Raw genomic sequence first — 8,659 nt, forward strand, 5'->3', positions numbered from 1 at the left:
TATAGCCTCCACTACATACTAATAACATCATATATTTATCTTTTTTAAGATAATCACTTCACTCAATCCTAATTGGAAAGACTAAAACCTTAACAACATATTTTATGCTTTTTGAATATTTTATTCTTTTTCTTCTTTTTGTTGTTTGCCACCCATAGCTTGCTTCCCATAAAATGTCTACTATAAGTCATAACTCATAATAAAATATAGTCATTTCAAACACTTTTTTTTTTGAATTTTGTACTTGAAGAACCAATAAAAACATTAACAAACAAATGCTAATAAAACATAGGATTAATATATATAGTGAAAGTTGAGTTAAGAAGTTCTATGAGATTTTAAGGGACGGGGAGAAGGTTGGGTTGGGCCCAACACGAAGTCAACTTCAGGTTGGGTTGGATTGGATTAGGGTTGAGGAAATTTAGTTAGGGTTAGGGTTAGGGTTGGGTTAGGGTTAAGGTTGGGGGTTTAGAATGTAAAGTTGGGCTAGGGTTAGCCCCAACCTGACCTAACCCGGTCCGATTTACAATCCTAATTGGATTTATCTAATTCACTCCACTCAGCCCAGGTAAGCAAGGTGAACGCCTTAATGTAGTCAGATCAATATTAGCATATAACAAGTTGATGAGAGGTTTTTGGAGAAATAAGATCACAAAAAAAGGAGGCCAAAATAAGCGTTGAAACATCAATGGCTATAACTTTTGATTTGAGCATTCACTTTTGACATATAATATGTCAAAATGATTGTCTTGATGAGCACTGTGCATTATTAAATAATCTTTTGAGTCCATTTATATTTTCTATGCCCAAATTCCGTTGTTGTTTTGGCCTCCCAACAATTTTTTTTAAGATTTTGCTTTTATTATAAATTTGATATCTTTCTCATTTTATCTTGTTTTTGAATCTCAATTTGATTAGAAAATCTTATTTTATTAAAGTTTGAGTTAGATTAGAAGTCCTATTTTTAATAATTTTATTATTTCGACAAAATTAAACTTTGCCTACAAATACACCATTATAAAGATATTTTATTTTTTAATCCCAAACTTTACTCCAAATGGAGAGTTTGTCTCTTGAAATATTATTAGCTATTATGAAAATGAAGAAAAAACAGGGGAGGATATAGCCTGCCTGGCCCCAAACTCAAATATTACAAGACTCTTCCTGAACCTATGCACAGGATGGTTGACAATAACTCTTAGCTTATAACTATATATTGTTCTAGATGATCATGGAGCCACCTTAGGTCCCAATGTTAGCGAAAGCATCACCGGCGGGCATGTTAGCTTCTCAAAAGGATTGAGAAAAATTAATGTTCAAAGATTTTTAATTTTTATAAAAATATAAAGAATAGGTCAAGGAATATAATTGAACATCTAGCCACTAAAATTCAACTATCACTTTCTATAATGATGCTTGTGAAAGCAAATTGAATGCAAAGGTAGATATCGTCACAGGTTTTTTTTTCTTTTGTTAAGCCCTCGTGTGGCATCAAGTGCCTGCTTTGGTCAGCCACATAACAAAGAATGAATACAAATGAACATAATGCACACAAGAGTTATCAAAGGGTTGCCGCTCTAATACATTATTACTGCATAATTATGGGAAATGCTCATGCCCAAGGATGCCCCCAACATCCAGGACAGGCCCTATAAATAGGCCAAAATGCATCGTCGAGGTGCCTCGTAGGACACCTATACAAATGCCCACCAATGGGCTCATACAATACAACAATACAACAAATCCCCAAAAGCCATCTGGCCTGAACCAAAGACCAGAGCTGTGCATGCCATGAAGTTGTCTAGGTTGACCGCCTAGCCTGTCTTCGACCTACCATGTGTTGCACTCCGTAGCAACACCTCATCCAATCGTCCATAACTGCTCAATGCCTCTATCTGGACAACAACTAACAGCAGCTGCTCAGTTCGTGTTCCGATAGCCCGCATGTGTGATGTCTGCTTGTCCCAGATGCCCATGGCTAGACCGCTTACTTGTCTCACTCTCAACTTGCCTGCGACCATACCGAAGGCGTGTCCAGCTCCTACTCGCCAATGCCCTTGAACGAATGCCTGTGGCCTATCCACATGCGCACTCGTCCGACTGTGTAAGCATCCGAGTCCACTTCGTCACTTAGGTGTGTGCGTCCAATGCCTTGGTCGCTCGGACACCCACACCACCGTTGCTACTAACCCACCCAGCTTGCCGCTAGTGCTACCCATAGGAGAGTCCATACCACCCCTAAAGAGTACGTTAAACTTTTGGGAACCTTGTAGAAGGAAACATCAAGGGGGCTGAAAAATCATACTATCGATGTCATCGCCCATCATCCGCACATAGGCCAAGCCTAAGGCATAAGTCCCTACCTTCGACATGCTCATTAGCATCAAGTTAGTGTCACGCCTGTCCACCTATGTGCCTGTGACCAATGTATACCCCGACACGCCTGTCAGCATGCATGGCTGCGACCAATCTGTGCTTTATACAGTACACCTGAGTCCTTCGTGAAGGGTGTAAAGCCCGACCATCTGTGCATTAATCTCAACATTAGTCCACCATCGCCTAGTGCCTACTTGTCCATGGCCTTAGCGTCAAATTTGTCAATGTCATGCGCCTACACAATCTTGGCTAGACGCTTAAGGGACTGACAAATCACCCCAACCAAATGAACTCGGCATCCTCGTTGTAATTGATTGGCTCGAGCTTCTCACGAGCTATTCGAGTTCGGATTGGCTCAATTTAAACCAAGCTTCGAGCTGAGCTCGAGCTCAGTGAAGCTTGACTCATGAAGCTTGCGAGCCTAGTATAATAAATAAATAATTTTTTATTATATACATACATACATACATATACATATACATATACATATAAATATATAAATATATATAAAATAAATAATTTTTATTATATATAATAATATTTATATCTTTTATTTATAATAGTAAATAATATTTATAATTCTTATTTTTTTGTATATAAAATAAAAATATATTATTATATGTATAATTTTTATTTTTTAGAAAAAAACTTGGCTTGTAGTCGAGCTCAAACTTGCAAGCTTTGAACCGAGTCGAGCTCGGGCTCTAGTCTCTAGCTCGAATCGAGCTCGAGCCTAAGACTATTTCAGTGATTTGAGCTCAAATAGCTAAGTATTCGGCTTAGCTTGTCTCGAATCCACCCCTACCAGGTAGCCACTCCACTAGAAGTCCATTCCACTTAACTAAGTATTGTGTCCTCTGGTTCTTGCTATGCCCAAGAGTTTTGTGGTCAAGTATCTTTTCCACTTCATTTTTGAACTGCTTCTTGATCACCAGGGAGCCCCTCTTTGTGCCTTCCTTGACTGATCCAGCAAGTTATGGTAGAACTTCTTTAAGAGACTAATATGGAATGTGGGGTGGATCTTTAGCCTATCTGGAAGCTTCAGGCTATAAGCCACCACACCTACACGCTTGATAACCTCAAATGGTCCATCATACCTAGGTATCAAGGTCTCTATGTACTATCTTGCTACTAATCTTCTTCCATATCTAGGGTGTCAACTTTAGAAAGACTCGGTCCCCAGCTTGGAATTCCATAGGCCACCTATCCTGCTCCACCCACTTCTTTATCTATTTCACTGCTTCTGCCAAACTATCTCTGGCCTCGTCTAGCAACTCTTGTTTGTTCCTAGAAAACTGATGGGTTGCAAGACACTTCCCCTTAGCGTGTAGCTTTGCCACTTCATGAGGGGTTCGGGGCAAATGTCCTGTAGCCAACTCAAAAGGATTCATACTTGTAGATGAATTCTGTTGCAAGTTGAAGCAAAGTTGCGTTGGGTCCAACAAGTCCACCCAATTCCCTTGATTGGTTGTTACAAAATGGCATAAATACTCCTCTAGCAATGCATTCACCCATTTAGTCTAACCATATGTTTGCGAATGATTGCTTGTGGAGAACTCTAGTTCATATCCTAGCAATCTGAATAGTGTTGTCTAAAACTGCCCAGTGAATTAAGCATCCCTATCACTAGCTATGTCTTTAGGCACTCCCCAATGTTTCACAGTGTCTAAAGAAAAGCTAAGTCATCGTGTTTGTTGTGAAGGAATGTGGAGCTGGAATGAATGTGGCATATTTAGAAAAGTGGTCCACCCCTTCTTTATCCATTTCACCGCTTTTGCCAAACTATCTTTGGCCTTGTCCAACAACTCTTGTTTGTTCCTAGCAAATTGATGGTTTGCAATACACCTCCCCTTAGAGTGTTGCTTCACCACCACATGAGGGGTTTAGGGCTAATAGCTTGTAGCCAACTCAAAAGGACTCATACCTGTAAATGAACTCTTCTACAAGTTGATGCAAAGTTGTGCTAGGTTCAACAAGTTCACCTAATTCCCTTGATTGGCTGTCACAAAATGGCATAGATACTGCTCCAGCAAGACATTCACCCATTTATTCTGACCATCTGTTTACGAATGATTGCTTATAGAGAACTTTAGTTCAGATCCCAGCAATTTGAATAGTGTTGTCTAGAACTGCCTAGTAAATTGAGCATCTCGATCATTAACTATGCTTTTAGGCACTCCTCAATATTTCACATGTCTAAAGAAAAGCTGACGTGGCATATTTAGAAAGGTGGTCTACCACCATCATCACTGATGAAAAGCCCTAGATTCTAGGAAAGCTTGTGATGAAATCCATAGACAAACTTTTCTAGGGTCGGTCAGGGGTGGATAATGGCTCCAGTAGGCTTGGAGTATTCTTTCTCTCCATCTTATCTTGTTGACATAACAAGCAAGTCTTCACATATAGTTCCATGTCTGCCTCTATCTTCAACCAATAATAGAACTTGGTCAACAAGGCAAACATTCTTTCCTAACCTGGATGTCCAACCCACAGAGTGTCATGAGTTTCTTTCATTAACTCATGCCACAACCCACCAGTACTTGGTACATATACAAGGCCTCCTTTAGCATACAATATTCCATTTTCCACTTGGAATCTTTGCACTCTACCTTCTTGGACCTACTGCAACAACTTTTGTGTGATAGAAATTAGTCTCCACTACACTGGTTGCCACTACTATCTCACCTACAATCTTCTTGCAAAGGTCATCTATGACTTGATTGTGCTGCCCTGTCTTATGTTCAAAGGTCACATCAAACTCAACTAGGAATTCTTGCCACCGAGCTTGCTTTGGGTTAAGCTTCTTCTATGTAGTAAAATATGTCACTACCACATTATCTGTTTGAACCACAAACTTAGTCCCTAATTAAAAATGTCTCTCCATACATGTAAGCAAAGGATGATCATAGTCATCTCTTTCTTATGGGCTGAATACTTTTGTTTTGTCGTATTCAAGTTCCTACTCTCATAATCCATAGGGTGTCTTTCTTACACTAAAACACCACCAATAGCTTGGTCAAATGCATCGGTATGTACCTCAAAAGCTATAGTGAAATCTGGTAACTTCAAAATAGGTTCTAATGTGATTGCCTCCTCTATTCGATCAAAGGCATGTTCGCATTCTATATACCAATGTCGTGGCTTATTCTTTTTGAGAAAATCCATGAGCATGACTACTTTCTTTGAGTAACCTTTAATGAACTTTTAGTTGTGTTTGCTTGAGGTGTAAATACAAAACTACACCAATAAAGTTTAAGAATGGTCAGGTCTGTTAGTGTAAAAAGAAAACCGGATTTTACACCCATTTACACTCATATGCGTTTGGACAATCGATTTAAAATTAACATTGCTCTTTTGCTCATGTTTGGAGGATACCCATCGATGTAAATCTCCATCCCTCTTTTCACAAACCACTTAGTACAAAGCTTGAAAGCTGTTGGTGAGATGGCACGAGATTCAACGGCCCTGTCTGTGCAACCTCTGTGATAAAGGGAACCACTATTTGTTCGTGTTCTACCGGGAGTGTCGTGCTAGCATTTTGGGTATATGGAAGGAAATGATGCAAGCTAGGTGTTCATCTCCCTTCTATTTGACAATGAAGAAATGGTTTGACGATCATTCCTTTTCAGCCCAAGAGAAATATCAGTCCTACGCAAGCACTACCACTACATCTCATTAACGCCAACTCCACATTTGAGGTTCTAACAGCTTGTTTATGGCGATTTCGCACAATAGCACCCAACCCAAACGCTGATCGAACCATGAATTTGATCACCGCTGTCAATGCACAAGACAAATATCGACCACCTTTGTCGGTGTCGCTGCTCAACAACATTTTGATTTCTATATCTAATCGTCTTTTTTTTTTATTTTTTATGTATTTTGGTCGGCTTGCTTTCTCGTAGCAGAGTTGAAAAAAAAGGTTTATAAGATCTCCCTAAAAATAACCCAAAACCAAAACCCCCAATCATAATCTAGTAGTCTTTGAGTGCTTGAGGAATGCCACCCAACTCAAAATCTACAAAAGAACTTGAAGATGACCTTGTTCCCTCTTCTAAAAAGGCTTCCAAATCTCCTCTTGAACTGAAGCCTTTCTATAGAACCTTGAGCCCATTAGTATGTGAGCATTATTTCATTTGACTAGCACCTTATAGATATGGCTTCGGATGGCCGGACAGAGAAGAAGTAGCACCAACGAAGAGATACCACCACGGGGTTGAGACGGATCAAGAAGAAGGTGGAGAAGAGAGAGATGTTACAAGCGGGAATACTTTTACTTCGATGGAGAAATGAATATATTTTACTTCAATTTTTTGAGTCTATTTTCCACATCTATTATTGATGTAAAAGTCTTTCAAAAGGGACGTTTTACACCGATCTTCGTTGGTGTTTTAAATTCCATCCAAACAGTTGTAAAGTTGGATTGGAGTGTAATATTACACTGATTTAGTAATTACACTGCTTCTAAACGCAGCCTTTGGTAATATTTGGCAGGTTCTAGAAAGGACCACAACTTAGTCATCTTAGTAGGGCCTAGCCATTTCACAATGGCCTGTATTTTGTGCTCATCCTTGTGCACTTGACCCTTATTAACTCAATGCCCGAGGAACATAACTTCCTTCCGAGCAAACTCACATTTTTTCATTTTTACACTATTGGTGATCCCTCAATTTACTTAACACCTTCCTCAGATGGACTAAATGGTCCTCTAGAGTCGGGCTATACCTAACAATGTCAACAAGATACATCACCAAAACACATCATTCATTAAGTTACAAAAAGTATCTGGGACATTAGTAAGCCCAAATGACATTACAAGGAACTCATATGACCTATAGTAGGTGACCGTAGTTGTTTTTGACTTGTCTCCTGCCATGATGCAAATCTACCAATACCTAGGACGTATGTCAAGTTTGGTGAAGTAGATAACTTGGCTTAGCCGGTCAAAGAGTCCTTGCACCAACTGAACATGATACTTGTTCTTCATAGTAACATTGTTTAGCACGTGGTAGTCCATGCACATACTCATTGACTCATCATTCTTCTTATGGAAGACCACTAGTGCACCATAAGGGGCTTGGGAGGGATGGATGTAGCCGATTGTCAACAACTCATCCAATTGCTCCTGAAGTTCCTCTAACTCTAAAGGGCCCACATGGTATGGAGCATGAACAAGGGGCTTCAGTCCTAGCAACAAATCGATAGCATGGTCAATCTTCCATCGAGGTGGCAGTTCATTCGAAAGTTTTGTTGGCATCACATCAACAAATTCTTTCAGCAACTTGGCTACCGAGTCATGAATCTCCATAGTCACATCCAATTTTACTTGCACCAGGGCTGCCAGGTAAGTTTCCTTTACCTTTTGCAACTCATCATTTACGTGCATGGAAGATATAAATTCCAGGCCTCTTCTTTTGCCTATGCTAACCTTAAGCATAGTACAAGCAACAAAACGGGGTTGAGTCTCATCATCAATCAATAGCCCACCCATATATGGCATCAAGAAGTCATTTCCAAGAATAATATCAAAGTCATCCAAAGGCACTGCCAAGAAGCAATACTTACTCCTCTAGGGTCTAATTTGTAAGTCCACATTCACGGTCGTGTCCATGATAGGCATGACCTCTGATTTCAAATCCTTAATATGACTAACATTCCTCACCAAAGTCAGTCCCAATTTACCCACATGAGTTTCAACAATGAAATTATGGGCCACCCCTATGTCCACCATAGCCAATATAGGGTGACCGTTCACATAAGCACTTACATATAGTAATCCATTGTGCATTGGTATGTCCTATTGAATTACAACTACCAGTTGCAAGTGGTTCAGTCGGTTAAAAAGTATAGTGTCTGAACTGCTATCAGCCTTTACAACCAACACACTCACTTTCTCCTTCTTGGGGTAACTCTTGACAAGATGTAGTCCTCCACACATAAAGCAACCCCCTCTTGTAGAGCTTGTAATCAACTAGCTCTCTAGCATCAAATATGACTAATGAAAAATCCTTCACAGTCGTCTCTGTAGCTTAGGCTGAGCCCATGATTGCAATATTGACATGAAATTAAATAATTTGTCCTCCTCAGACATCCACTTGATATCCAAAAGTAGTGAGGAGAACTGTTTCACGTAATCTCTCATAGTGCTAGGCTGGCAGAGTGTTTCAATTTCCTAAGCAAATCTATAGCCTTCCAAGAGACATTGTCAGGGATGAATTGGTGACACAAGCAAACTTAAAGTATTGCTCCATGTTCGGGAGGAAATTCTCAAGGTCTTTAGCAT

This window comes from Nelumbo lutea, chromosome 1 (genome assembly GCF_056320005.1).
Source record: "Nelumbo lutea isolate HS-2025 chromosome 1, American lotus-T2T, whole genome shotgun sequence".
Lineage (NCBI taxonomy): Eukaryota > Viridiplantae > Streptophyta > Magnoliopsida > Proteales > Nelumbonaceae > Nelumbo > Nelumbo lutea.